The 14,862-nt window shown below is 44.0% G+C and overlaps 1 long non-coding RNA gene across 1 annotated transcript in view; it reads right to left on the bottom strand.

Annotated features, from left to right (window-relative positions):
- The window catches only part of LOC138753448 (uncharacterized), a 238,210-nt gene that overhangs the window by 204,041 nt on the left and 19,307 nt on the right, over positions 1-14,862 (bottom strand). The window lies entirely within an intron of this gene.

Raw genomic sequence — 14,862 nt, 5'->3', positions numbered from 1 at the left:
GCTATTTGGCACTACCCACTGAGCATGATTTCCTGATCCACAGTTTTGCCTGGAAAAAGTGTCCCACAGGATTGGGTTTTTCATCCAGATGGATATAAACATGAAAGAAAGGAGCAGGGGCAAGTCACGTCTACTTCACCTCATCACTGTCTTAAATCTGATCCCCTGAATCTTGAGGCTAGGTCCATTAGTTCTCGTCTCACCTTCTAGAGGAAACAGCCTTCCTGCTTCTATCTTATCTATACTTTTTCACAAATATGTATATTTCTTTTTCTTCTTTGGCTTGGCTTCGCGGACGAAGATTTATGGAGGGGGTAAATATCCACGTCAGCTGCAGGCTCGTTTGTGGCTGACAAGTCCGATGCGGGACAGGCAGACATGGTTGCAGCGGTTGCAGGGGAAAATTGGTTGGTTGGGTGTTGGGTTTTTCCTCCTTTGCCTTTTGTCAGTGAGGTGGGCTCTGCGGTCTTCTTCAAAGGAGGTTGCTGCCCGCCAAACTGTGAGGCGCCAAGATGCACGGTTTGAGGCGATATCAGCCCACTGGCGGTGGTCAATGTGCCAGGCACCAAGAGATTTCTTTAGGCAGTCCTTGTACCTTTTCTTTGGTGCACCTCTGTCACGGTGGCCAGTGGAGAGCTCGCCATATAACACGATCTTAGGAAGGCGATGGTCTTCCATTCTGGAGACGTGACCTACCCAGCGCAGTTTGATCTTCAGCAGCGTGGATTCGATGATGTCGGCTTCTGTCATCTCGAGTACTTTGATGTTAGGGATGAAGTCGCTCCAATTAATGTTGAGGATGGAGCAGAGACAACGCTGGTGGAAGCGTTCTAGGAGCCGTAGGTGATGCCGGTAGAGGACCCATGATTCGGAGCCGACAGGAGTATGGGTATGATAACGGCTCTATATACGCTAATCTTTGTGAGGTTTTTCAGTTGCTTGTTTTTCCAGACTCTTTTGTGTAGTCTTCCAAAGGCGCTATTTGCCTTGGCGAGTCTGTTGTCTATCTCATTGTCGATCCTTGCATCTGATGAAATGGTGCAGCCGAGATAGGTAAACTGGTTGACCGTTTTGAGTTTTGTGTGCCCGATGGAGATGTGGGGGGGCTGGTAGTCATGGTGGGGAGCTGGCTGATGGAGGACCTCAGTTTTCTTCAGGCTGACTTCCAGGCCAAACATTTTGGCAGTTTCCGCAAAACAGGACGTCAAGCGCTGAAGAGCTGGCTCTGAATGGGCAACTAAAGTGGCATCGTCTGCAAAGAGTAGTTCACGGACAAGTTTCTCTTGTGTCTTGGTGTGAGCTTGCAGGCGCCTCAGATTGAAGAGACTGCCATCCGTGCGGTACCGGATGTAAACAGCGTCTTCATTGTTGAGGTCTTTCATGGCTTGGTTCAGCATCATGCTGAAGAAGATTGAAAAGAGGGTTGGTGCGAGAACACAGCCTTGCTTCACGCCATTGTTAATGGAGAAGGGTTCAGAGAACTCATTGCTGTATCTGACCCGACCTTGTTGGTTTTCGTGCAGTTGGATAATCATGTTGAGGAACTTTGGGGGGCATCCGATGCGCTCTAGTATTTGCCAAAGCCCTTTCCTGCTCATGGTGTCGAAGGCTTTGGTGAGGTCAACAAAGGTGATGTAGAGTCCTTTGTTTTGTTCTCTGCACTTTTCTTGGAGCTGTCTGAGGGCAAAGACCATGTCAGTAGTTCCTCTGTTTGCGCGAAAGCCACACTCTGATTCTGGGAGAATATTCTCGGCAACACTGGGTATTATTCTATTTAGGAGAATCCTAGCGAAAATTTTGCTTGCAATGGAGAGCAGCGTGATTCCCCTGTAGTTTGAGCAGTCTGATTTCTCGCCTTTGTTTTTGTACAGGGTGATGATGGTGGCATCACGAAGGTCCTGAGGCAGTTTTCCTTGGTCCCAACAAAGCTTGAAAAACTCATGCAGTTTGACATGCAGGGTTTTGCCGCCAGCCTTCCAGACCTCTGGGGGGATTCCATCCATACCTGCTGCTTTGCCACTTTTCAGTTGTTCGATTGCCTTATATGTCTCATCCTGGGTGAGGACCTCATCCAGCTCTAGCCTTAGGGGCTGTTGAGGGAGCTGGAGCAGGGCGGAATTTTGGACTGAGCGGTTGGCACTGAAAAGAGATAGGAAGTGTTCTGACCATCGGTTGAGGATGGAGATCTTGTCGCTGAGGAGGACTTTGCCGTCTGAGCTGCGCAGCGGGCTTTGGACTTGGGGTGAGGGGCCGTACACAGCCTTTAGAGCCTCGTAGAAACCCCTGAAGTCGCCAATGTCCACGCTGAGCAGGGTTCGCTTGGCGAGGCTAGTCCACCACTCATTTTGTATCTCCCGGAGTTTGCGCTGAAGATGGCTGCATGCGCGACGGAAGGCTTGTTTCTTCTCTGGACAGGACGGCTTTGTAAGGTGAGCCTGGTGGGCAGCTCGCTTCTTTGCCATCAGCTCCTGGATTTCCTGGCTGTTTTCGTCGAACCAGTCCTTGTTTTTCCTGGAGGAGAAGCCCAGTACCTCTTCAGTGGATTGCAGTATGGTAGTCTTCAACTGATCCCAGAGGGTTTCAGGGGACGGGTCCGTGAGGCGGATTGCATCGTCGAGCTTTGCTTTGAGGTTTGCCTGGAAGTTTCCTCTCGCTTCGTCTGACTGCAGGTTTCCAACATTGAACCTCTTTCTGGGGGCTTTACTGTTCCTGGGCTTTGGCTTGAAGTGAAGGTTGAGCTTGCAGCGAACCAGCCGGTGGTCAGTGTGGCATTCCGCGCTGGGCATGACCCTGGTGTGGAGCACATCTCGTTTGTCACTTTCTCGCACCAGGATGTAGTCCAGGAGGTGCCAGTGTTTGGATCGGGGATGCATCCAGGTAGTCTTAAGGCTGTCCCTCTGCTGAAAAAGGGTGTTTGTAATGACAAGCCGCTGTTCTGCGCAGAGATCCAACAGGAGGCGCCCATTGTTGTTGCACTTGCCGACGCCATGCTTGCCCAGGATTCCTGGCCAGGTTTCTGAGTCTTTGCCGACGCGAGCGTTGAAGTCGCCAAGGTTGACAACCTTGTCGGCTGTAGGGGTGCGTTGGATGAGGTTGTGCAGGTCAGTGTAGAACTTGTCCTTTTCTGCTGGTTCCGCCTGGAGGGTTGGAGCATAGACACTGTTGAGGGTGATGCGACGCTTGTTTTGAAGGGGGAGTCGCATGGACATGATTCGGTCCGAGTGGCCTGTCGGAAGGTTTTCGAGTTTGGAGGCAATGAAGTTCTTGACCATGAAGCCTACACCAGATAGGCGTCGTTCATCCAATGGCTTGCCAGACCAGTAGAGTGTGTAGCCCGCGCCGCGTTCTTGGAGGCTGCCTACATCTGCCAGGCGGACTTCACTGAGTGCGGCTATGTCGATGTCAAGTCTGAGGCGTTAATGTGCAATGAGGGCAGACCGACGTTCAGGTCGGTGGCTGTCAGCCTTGTCTATCATGGTTCTGATGTTCCAGCATGCTAGCATGAGTTTGTGAGCATATTTTGAGGGGGAGGACGTGGAGGGGGAGGACGTGGAGGGGGAGGACGTGGAGGGGGAGGACGTGGACCTGTCCTCGGGCCTGCGCAAAGGAGCTTTTAGGTGGAGTGCAGTGCGCGCATTACTGGCCCCACCCTTTACACCCATGGTTCGTGTGCCGTGGCCAAGCAAGCTGGGACATGGCAGCGAGCTCCTTGGGTCGTAGGTTTTATATCGGAGTGACCTTCTCCTATGCAGGTTTCTTACCCGGGCTGGAGGGGTCTGCCTCCCCTCCTAGGTCGGTCCATACTGTCCGGACCGGGGCCGGGGCCGCCGCTGCTCTCCCTGTGCCCGGACTGGGGCCACCGCCTCCCACTCTCTGCCCGGATCGGGGCCTCCGCCTGCCTCACTCGACCGAGGCCAGGGCCGCCGTCTCCCCCTTGCTCCTGCCCGGATCGGTAAGCATCAACATGTATTGATCTTTATTTTTTAAAATTATATGTTATTTTTTTCCAGTGGAATACATTTATTCATTTCTATGTACCATTGCTTTACTCTCAGGCTCTCTTTTGATTTCCAGGTTGACATTATACGTCACAGTGTTCGAACAAATTTGGGAACCATATATGGAACACAACAGAGAGGGCCGACCGTGGACCTCCACCCCCTAAAATGATAGAATGAGAAGAAGGCGAAATGAATTGACCCAGTGTGTAAAAGTAGATGACACAATTTTCTTGTTTATTTTCATTGTGTGATGACATTGTTTAATGGGTTTATTGTACTGTATATGTTGAATGTTTAGTGTGTAGGGAAGGGGGTGGGAAGGAGGGAGGGAAGGGAGGGGGAAAAAGGGGAGAAAATGACTCTGTGTATATTCAAGAGGGAAATGTTTGTGTGTATTTTGGTTAATATGGTTCATAGTGTGAAAAATAAAAAAAAATTAAAAAAAACATGTATTGATCCAGCCTGCTCAATCACCCACATCTTAAGATTGCCCCCTCATTTTTGGCATCAACTCAGTAAAAATGAATCTTTCATCCAATTGGATAATATAGATTCCTGTGTCCAATCATACCACATAGCAAATTTAAATGGGCACCACATCAGTAGTCACAGCAATGAATGTGAGAGAGATCCCGGAGTAATCCTCATTTAGGAATGGTCAGGAAAAAGTGAATATTGTAAATGTAACCCAGACCAACTGGATGTCGCTCAGAAGGCATCTGCTCTTGAAATGCTGCTCATTTTGTAGCTCCCTGATCATCCCAACATCTGGAACTTGGAATATCTCCTTCAATTATTTTCCCTTCTCTCTCCTTCAGGCCTTCTGCCCACCTCTCCCTGTGGTGCTACCACACTTAAAAATGCTCACCCTCCTATTGATTATACAGTGTTCCATCAGCAGCCCCTAATTTGTCACTTGACACCAGATTCGAGATTCGCCTGACACAAGCATCATTATCTTGACCTCTAGCTGTATCCATCAAGGCAGCGCTGGACTGAATGTGACCCCAAGGAGCCTGTAAACCTGAAGCCATGAGCATCATGGGGGGCATAGGCATCATGAATGGTTTGAGTCATACCTTGTACAAAGGGAGATGTGGGAGGTTGTCGGAGACATTTATCCTAGTTTCAGGCCTTTGTTACAGGACCAAATAAAAACAAAGTGTTGAAGGAAATCAGAAGGTTGAGCAACATCTGTGAGAGGAAAAGGATTGCTGATAACTCAGGTTATCAGCAGGACATTGTAGGAATTCCACATGGCTGTGCTTATCTTTCCTCATTTTCTCCTACTTCATCAAAGACCTTCCATCTTAAGGTCAGAAGTGAGGATATTTGCTCATGATGCTATGATGTTCAATTTCATTTGCAACTCTTTGACAAATGAAGTATCCCAAATCTGCACGAGGAACAAGACAACACTGAATAGTGCAAGTGAAATGCCAGAAGATTCCTCCACTCTCCTCAACCCCTAACTCTGCCTTTTATATCCACAGTCTACTTTCATGTGTCCAGTGATCATTAGTACCAACTCTTCCAATACCTCTTCTGATACATTTGGGCCTCTCTCCTCAAATGGCACACTAGTTCTGTGTCTGATATCCTCAATATCCTGATTTAAGAGCACTCAATGTCTTAGGCCTCTTGGCACTCATGAATGACCAAAGTGCTTGTTGTAGCATGCCCTGCAGTGACCACTTAATTTAATTCACTGAAGAAATTTGAGGCAAATAAATTATTTGCAATATCTTTTACATATAAGAAAATGGTATGAAAGACCATAAAGATTAATCAGAAAAGGGGATGTTACTTTTTTTAGGTAATTAGAACAGGGAAGTGGAGACAAGGGTCCAGAATCATAGTATTCTAACCCACTATTCCCAATCCAACTTCAAACAAGTTAATAAAACATGATGCGGTTTTGCCATGAATCTGCAGATGCTGTGATTATAGTAATGTTATTTTTCAAGAAAAAGATATTGAAACATTGGAGGAACTCAACAAGTCTTGTAGCTTCCAAAGAGAAATAAAACATATAACCAGCATTTCAGGCCCTTCTTCAAGGTATGAGTGAAAATCAGGCAGACTGACTGGACACAATATCAATCCAGTGGAAGAGAAGATCCATTGTAAGTTTTGCCACACAAAGGATTTCTTTTTAAAATTTGGTAGAATGTTAGTTGATAACCCTCAGAAGAAGTAATGAAACCCTTTTGACAAAAACAGACATTCCTAAAAAATCATGGATGGGAAAGGATTATTGAGGAATACACTTGAGTAGTTTTCTCTTAACTTGGATTAATGGCAAAGATGGAGCATGAAACAAGAAAGTTTGCAGATGCTGTGATTATAATAAAAACATGAGCTGGAGGAGCTCAGCAGGTCTTGCAGTTTCATAAGGGCCTCCTATGAATGATGGGAGACCTGCTGAGTTCCTCCAAAACTTAAATGTTATTTTTATAACTTTTATCCAAGTTCAATATAGCTCTGTATCAACTTTTAGACCATACCTGTGAGATAGATCTGTCCTGGGAGAAATGACACAAAGAAGAAACTTGCATTTCAGATATAGTTTTCAATAGTACTGAAAATGTTCAATTTTTAATAAAATCTAAACCTTTTATTGATGTCAAATAGTCCATAAATATAATTATAGCATCAAACATGTTATTGATTGTTCTTTCGACAATTCCTAAGCATGATTGTTTGAAGTACTGACACTAGTTAAAAGGTACAGGTAGATAATCAATTGTCAGCAGTAACATACCTCAGTGAATGACGCCAGAGGTCAATGATCAGAGACTTTCACCCATTATAATGTCAAACAAAGTCAAAATTGAACAACAATGAACTTGACTTTCCTTTTCTAAAAGACTAGCTGATGTGGTTAAGATAATAAATTATGGTCAACTTCAATATTCTGGTGCAATACAATCAAATTTAAATGTCAAGTTAGCTCAGTGAAAAATATTGGGCATTGACTTCCAGGGCAGCTCTTTTATGTCTGCAAACTGGTCGGAACATATTTTTCTCTCTTTAGTAAGAGAAGGTGCAACAATGTTATTTTTCAAGAAAAATATATTGAAGGTTCTAATTCAAGTATCAAATTGATGACATACTATTTCCTTTCACCACTATTATATGGAAGAGCATACATAACATTTTTTTTTAGTTTAATTTTTATATTTAAAAAATTTTTAAATTAACAGGCACCGTAACAGGCAATTTCGGTCCATGAGTCCGTGCTACCCAATTTATACCCCATTAACCTACACCCCCCGGTACATTTTGAATGTTGGGAGGAACCAGAGCCCCAGAGGAAACCCATGCAGACAAGGGGAGAACTTACAAACAGCATGGGATTCAAACTCTGATCTGGTACCGATGATTGGTGCTGTAAAGGCGTTGTGCTAACTGCTGCACCAACCATGCTGCCCTATTGTTTAACTTCTTTCAAATATAATGTTAAAAAGACATTTAGACAAGTACAAGGATAGGAAAGGTTTAGAGAAATATTGACAAATGAGGAAAGGTTTAGAGAGATATTGGCAAATGGTTCTAGCTTGGTCAACATGGACAAGTTGGGCTGAAGGGCCTACTTCCATGCTGTAGAAGTCTATGACTTTCAGACAATATTTTTAAACCAAATTGCTGATGATGTTTTCTACTGTTGGAGCGATGATAAGTTCATCCAGCACATCAGGATTATGGAAATATTGCAGGAAAATTGAGTTCAGGTGAAGGATCAGCTGGTCTCACAAATTGACAGTGAAGTCTGAGCACACCTAATCTATTTCTTATGTTAATATTTTTAAAAATGGCATAAAAATAATGCAAAGCTGTGGCTATATAGGTCTTGAAGATGTTCTTTGCAGTTTATAAGATGAAGGAAGTGGGAAAAATGGTGATGTTCAGGCATGTGGGTATTTGATGATTGCTGCTGCTCTCCCTCAGCAGCGTTCCCTGTAGATGTATTCAATAATGGGGACAGGTTTGCCTGTGATGCCCTGGGCCGTGTCCATTACGAATCACAGGCTGAGGTTTATAAGAATATAATGGAATTAGACAAGATAATGGTGAGTTGGGTAAGGATCGAGGGCTCCGGGTGGATGGATCACTGATATCATCTGTTTAGTAAGAAAATGTGTGAGTTCCAGTTAACAGAGGTGATCCTGGAGTATGCACCAGCCTGATCATGGGGACATCCATATTTTTTCTATTTTAAAATTAACCTTATTCACAAAGAGTGCAAGATCTGCTTACATCCAATGTGTAAGATTCGTATGTACAAAAAGAAAAACCGTGCAAACATTTTTCATATTTATTGTGTTATATTTGTTTGTACATTCCATTATTCTACATTGTAGTAATAACCATTTATACTACTATTGCCATTAATGTTGTCCCTGCTCTTGCCCTTCTGTTGTTTGAGGGACTTCTCCACCAATCTCAGGCCCACAATGTCCCAATAGTAGAAGGATCTTTGGCTGTGGTTATTCCCCACAGAGTTCTTGTATTGGCTGCACCAAGCCTCAATGTGTCCCTCAGCATGTACTCCAGGAATAGCATTGCTTCAAAGACATCTCACTGTGCTGGAAGACCAACAGATTTCAGGCAGATCTAAGCACATCATTCACTGAGGTGTTGATCTTCCAGCAGCACTGTTTCTGCTGCCATCCATCACATAGAATATTGGCTGTTCAGGATCAGTGGCCATGAACATGAAGAGATTTTTTGTTGAGATTGTAGTTTCTGGTTAGCTTGCCTCATTTGGTAGAAACATTACTGCCTTCCTAGCCCATACAACACATGCTTTTGAATCACTTGCCTTCTGGGGTCAGCTCTTCTTCCCTGCACTCATCTGGCCATTATAATGATACTTAAAGAAGCAATCTATTTCTTGCAAATCCTCATCCAGCTTCATTCAAAATCAGTAGTGACTTGATCTCTGAAACAAAATATAGAGATGCTAGAGGAACTCAACCAGTCACACAGCATCCATAGGAGTTAAAGATATATTATCCTCAATGTATAAGCAAAAACAGGATGGTATCTGAATAAAGATGAAAGAATGGCAGGGGAGGAGGCCAGACCAACAAGCAAAAGATGTTAATTGGATATGATTAGAGGAAAGGTGAGAATTAATTTTGTCTTTTTGAAAGAAGGCAGAGAGAAAAGATGGGGGAGCAAGAGGGGTGGGGGAACTGGGAAGAAAGGTGACAGAGGGAAGAAGAGGGGGGGGGTGATTTAATAGAAACCGGAGGTCAATGTTAATGCTAATTGGTTGGAGGTTGTACTTTGTTCCTCCACTTTGCAGGTGGTCTCAGTCTGGCGATGCACGAGTCCATGGACAGACATCTCCTAGACACTAGTTACCTCCTGAACAGAATGAATTGCTTGGTTCTTTCAGTAGACAATTAAAAGATGATCACATTAATGGGTCTGCAGTAAAAAACCCAGAGCAGGTAAGAATGGCAGGTTTCCTTCCCTGAAGAATAGGAGTGAACCAAATGACCTTTTACAATAATCTGTTCATTTCATGATTGCTTCCACTTACACTAATATTGTAATTCTATATGTATTTAATTCATTGAATTCACATCTGCATAGACAGGATTCAAAATTCTGCTTCTGGATTAATAACCCAAACCTCAGTGAGCATTAAACAAGATGCTCCTCGACTCGCTCTATTCCAGATTAATTTACTTAACATGAACTCAATCCACTGTTTTAGAGATAATTGTTTCAACTCCATTCTCATAAATTTATGTTTTATTCACAGTTCCTTTTTTAAAAAAATTGGCAATGAGTTACATATCTGCTGAGAATTTTACTCATCCATTCCATTCATAGCTCATGGAACAACCCTTGGATTCTCTAATGGGATAAAAGAATGAAAGCTGACTGAAGTTTGAGGTGTTGCCAAGTACTTATGGGCTTAAGAAATGTGTTTCATCAAACAAAACAGCATTCATTCTCATGAGTAATACATACATATGATCAAAGGTATGGTGATCAACATGGTTTCACAAATGTAGCATTTTATAACGGTTATGCTTCAGTCTAACTGTTGTGAAATGAAATGTAATCCACTACTGTGTATTCACAATAAAACTACAAAAATAGATAAGGTCCAAAATCAAGGTAGACCCCAGCCTGATCCATTGTAAATTATTCATATTTTCCACTTCTGATCAATGGAGATTTAAATGCTCCTAAACAAAAGTAAAGACAGTAGGGCCAACTTCTTAAGTAGGGCCAACTTGCTCCAGTCCTTATGGGCTCTAGGTGGCTGACAAAATCAATGAGGCACCTACAGGTTTTGCCAGAGGAGAGACTAGACAGGGTGAATAGTTTGAGTGGTGATGGTCCCCTTCCATTGTTTTGCTTTCTCTGAGCATGGACACTCAAGATTTTAAAAGGCATTCAGAATGCTCTTTCTCCATTTTGAGAAGAATTACCAGGGACACTGTTCTTTTTAAAGGATGCTTTGAGAACATCCCAGTGTCGTTTACAATGAGATGGAGCTGGGAACAATGACAGCAGGAGAGAACAGTGGTGCAGCTATTAGCGCTACTGCCACATGGCCATAGTTACCTGGGTTTGATACTGTCTATATGGAGTTGGTATGTTCTCCCTGTGACCCTGAGTCCTCCAATTTTTTCCCACATCCCAAAGGTATGTGGGTTGGCAAATTAATTGACCTATTGGGCAGAGTTGTGGTAGAATCAGGCGTTTGTTATTGAGAGTGTGGTAAGAATTTTTTAAAAATGGGATGAGGCTCAATAGGATCCTGATAGCCAGCAGAGACTTAATAAATTTATGATTCTGTAACATTGAGTGAAAGCATAAAAGAACACTATTGGATTCAGGTGGTTGTTTTACAACTTTTAAACTTCAGTTCAAATTAAGTGACAGCAATGAGTATCAATGTTGTCCATTTCAGCTAATTTAAATTAACTTCAGATAACATCTGAAACAGCATCTTCGACCAACAACACAGATAAATAATCCTTTGTGGCGGGGCACTCTCTCATGGCGAACCTGCCCCGCGTGTAACGTCACGTGGCAGGGCAGCCATGGGAAGATGGCGCTGTCAGGGTTTTCTCCCTGCCTCAAGTCTCCTGCCCAGCGTGCACCTGGGGCAGCGATTATGATGTCACAATGCACGAGGTAACTGAGCTCATGCTGCCCTTAAAAGGGCGGGCATTGAAGGACCTTGTATGTTCCGTCGTATGGGCATTGTAAAAGTGTCATATGTGGGCTGCGCTGAACAAATACAAATTCCACCAAGTACAGCTCTTTGGGATGATGTATTGGCCGGATGCCATGATGTGAGGGATGGGGAGGCGGGGGAGCTATCGAGGATAGTTTCTTATGGAGATCTGCCACAAGGTTTATGCTCAGATGTGACGTTGGGCTCCGGGCCAAACAACTCACTGGGCAGCAAGAGTGGCATGCCGTAGACTAGTTCCACAGAAGACACCTGTAGGTCCTCCTTGGGTGGTGTTCTGATGCTGAGGAGGACCTAGGGAAGTTTATACAGTTTCAACATTACCTCCCTACTCCTGAATTCAATTCCTCTAGCGATGAAGGCCAACATTCCTTGCTTTCTTTGGCTTGGCTTCGCGGATGAAGATTTATGGAGGGGTAATGTCCACGTCAGCTGCAGGCTCGTTTGTGGCTGACAAGTCTGATGCGGGACAGGCAGACATGGTTGCACCGGTTGCAGGGGAAAATTGGTTGGTTGGGGTTGGGTGTTGGGTTTTTCCTCCTTTGTTTTTTGTCAATGAGGTGGGCTCTGTGGTCTTCTTCAAAGGAGGTTGCTGCCTGCTGAACTGTGAGGCGCCAAGATGCACGGTTTGAGGCAATATCAGCTCCCTGGCGGTGGTCAATGTGGCAGGCACCAAGAGATTTCTTTAGGCAGTCCTTGTACCTCTTCTTTGGTGCACCTCTGTCACGATGGCCAGTGGAGAGCTCGCCATATAACAATATCTTGGGAAGGCGATGGTCCTCCATTCTGGAGACGTGACCTACCCAGCGCAGTTGGATCTTCAGCAGCATGGATTCGATGATGTCGGCCTCTGCCATCTCGAGTACTTTGATGTTAGGGATGAAGTCACTCCAATGAATGTTGAGGATGGAACGGAGACAATGCTGGTGGAAGCGTTCTAGGAGTCGTAGGTGATGCCGGTAGAGGACCCATGATTCGGAGCCGAACAGGAGTGTGGGTATGACAACGGCTCTGTATACGCGAATCTTTGTGAGGTTTTTCAGTTAGTTGTTTTTCCAGACCCTTTTGTGTAGTCTTCCAAAGGCGCTATTTGCCTTGGCGAGTCTGTTGTCTATCTCGTTGTCAATCCTTGCATCCGATGAAATGGTGCAGCCGAGATAGGTAAACTGGTTGACCGTTTTGAGTTTTGTGTGCCCGATGGAGATGTGGGGGGGTTGGTAGTCATGATGGGGAGCTGGCCGATGGAGGACCTCAGTTTTCTTCAGGCTGACTTCCAGGCCAAACATTTTGGCAGTTTCCGCAAAACAGGACGTCAAGCACTGAAGAGCTGGCTCTGAGTGGGCAACTAAAGCGGCATCCCCTGCAAAGAGTAGTTCACGGACAAGTTGCTCTTGTGTCTTGGTGTGAGCTTGCAGGCGCCTCATATTGAATTTGCCTTCTTAATAACCTGCTGCACCTGCAACCTAACATTTTGCGATTCATGCACAAGCACTCCCAAGTCCCTCTGCACAACAGCATGCTGCAGTTTTTCACCCTTTAAATAATATTCAGCTCTTTTATTTTTCTTGCCAATGTGGATAACCTCACACTTACTAACATTGTACTCCATCTGCCAGACCTTTGCCCACTCATCCAGTCTCTGCAGACTCTCCACATCCTCATTACAATTTGATCTTCCATTCAATTTGGTGTCATCCGCAAACTTGGCTACACCACATTTTGTCCCCTCCTCCAAGTCATCAATGTAAATGATGAACAGTTGTGGGCCTAACACTGACCCCTGCGACACCCCACTTACCACTCTCTGCCAACCTGAAAAACTCCCATTTATCCCGACTCTCTGCCTCCTGTCAGACAACCAATTTTCAATCCAGGCCAATATACTTCCCCGGATTCCACTTTCCTGTAACTTACTGATAAGTCTCTTGTGCGGCACCTTATCAAACGCTTTCTGGAAATCCAAACATACAACATCAACCTGTTCCCCTCTATCCACCGCACCCATTATATCCTCAAAGAATCCTAACAAGTTTGTCAAACAAGATTTTCCCTTTCTAAAATCATGCTGCGTCTGCCTGATTTAATCCTTATGTTCCAAATGATTCACTATTTCATCTTTAATGACAGCTTCAAGTATTTCTCCAACCACAGACGTCAAGCTAATTGGCCGATAATATCCCGTCTTCTGCCTACATCCCTTCTTAAAAAGTGGCGTGACATTTGCTGTCTTCCAGTCTGCTGGGACCTGCCCAGAATCCAAGGAATTTTGGTATATGACCACCAATGCATCAACTATAACTTCTGCCATTTCCTTCAGAACCCTTGGATGCATATCATCAGGACCAGATGATTTGTCTGGCTTTAGTCCCATTAGTTTCTCCATCACTACTTCCTTTGTAACAACTATTTTATCAAGGCCCTCCCCAACATTTGCATCTTTAACTCCGCACTTGGGCATGCTGGACATGTCTTCCACCATGAAGACTGACACAAAATATTTGTTTAGTGCCTCGGCCATTTCCTCATTTTTTGCTACCAGTTTTCCTTTCTCATCCTCCAAGGGTCCTATGTTAACTCTGGCCACCCTCCCATTTTATATATTTATAAAATTTTTTTGCTTTCTGTTTTTATATTTTGTGCCAATTTACTTTCATAATCCTTTTTCCCATTTCTTATTTCCCTCTTTGTAACCTCTTGTTGTCTCTTAAAGTTTTCCCAATCTTCCAGTTTCCCACTGCTCTTTGCAGCTTTGTACACCTACGCCTTCAATTTTATACTCTCCTTTATTTCCTTTGTTAACCACAGTTGATTTTTCCCTCCCTTGCTGTCCTTTTTCCTGACCGGAATATATTTTTGTTGAGAATTACAAAATATTTATTTGAAAATCTTCCACTGTTCCTCAAATGTTTCATCAATTAGCCTATGTTCCCAGTCCACTCTGTCCAATTCCTACCTCATCCCTGTTTAAGCATAATATATTAGTTTTAGATCTAACTATTTCCCCTTCTATCTGAATGAGAAATTCAATCATACTATGATCGTTATTTCCCAGATGGTCTCTGACTATTACATCATTTACTCTACCTATCTCATTGCACAACACTAGATCCAGGAGAGCATTTTCTCTTGTGGGTTCCTTAACATGCTGCTCAAGAAAGATATCGCGGATGCATTCTATGAAGTCGTCTTCCAGACTCCCACGACCAACTTGATTTTCCTAATCTATGTGGAAGTTAAAGTCCGCCATGACGACTGCCGTATCATTATTACATGCCTCACTTATCTCTCTATTTATTTCCTGTGCCACTAAACTATTGTTATATGGTGGGCGATAGATAACACCCACCAATATTTTTTTTCCCTTTGTTATTCTTTATCTCTACCCAAATGGACTCAAGATTATGCTCTTTAGATCTCATATCATTCCTCACTACTGCCTGGAGCTCATCTTTGATTAAGAGTGCAACTCCACCTCCCTTACCATCCTGTCTATCTCTTTGCACCACCTGATACCCTTGAAAGTTTAATTCCCATTTAGGCTCAGCTTGTAGCCATGTTTCTTCACTAACCTTATTTCTAATACTGCAGGCATTCAGATAAGGTGCCCTTATGCTCTTTGTCCTTTTAATA

This window comes from Narcine bancroftii, chromosome 1 (genome assembly GCF_036971445.1).
Source record: "Narcine bancroftii isolate sNarBan1 chromosome 1, sNarBan1.hap1, whole genome shotgun sequence".
In the NCBI taxonomy this organism is placed as follows: domain Eukaryota; kingdom Metazoa; phylum Chordata; class Chondrichthyes; order Torpediniformes; family Narcinidae; genus Narcine; species Narcine bancroftii.
Note: the sequence above shows the minus strand (reverse complement) of the source record. Positions and strands in the feature narration are given on the sequence as shown.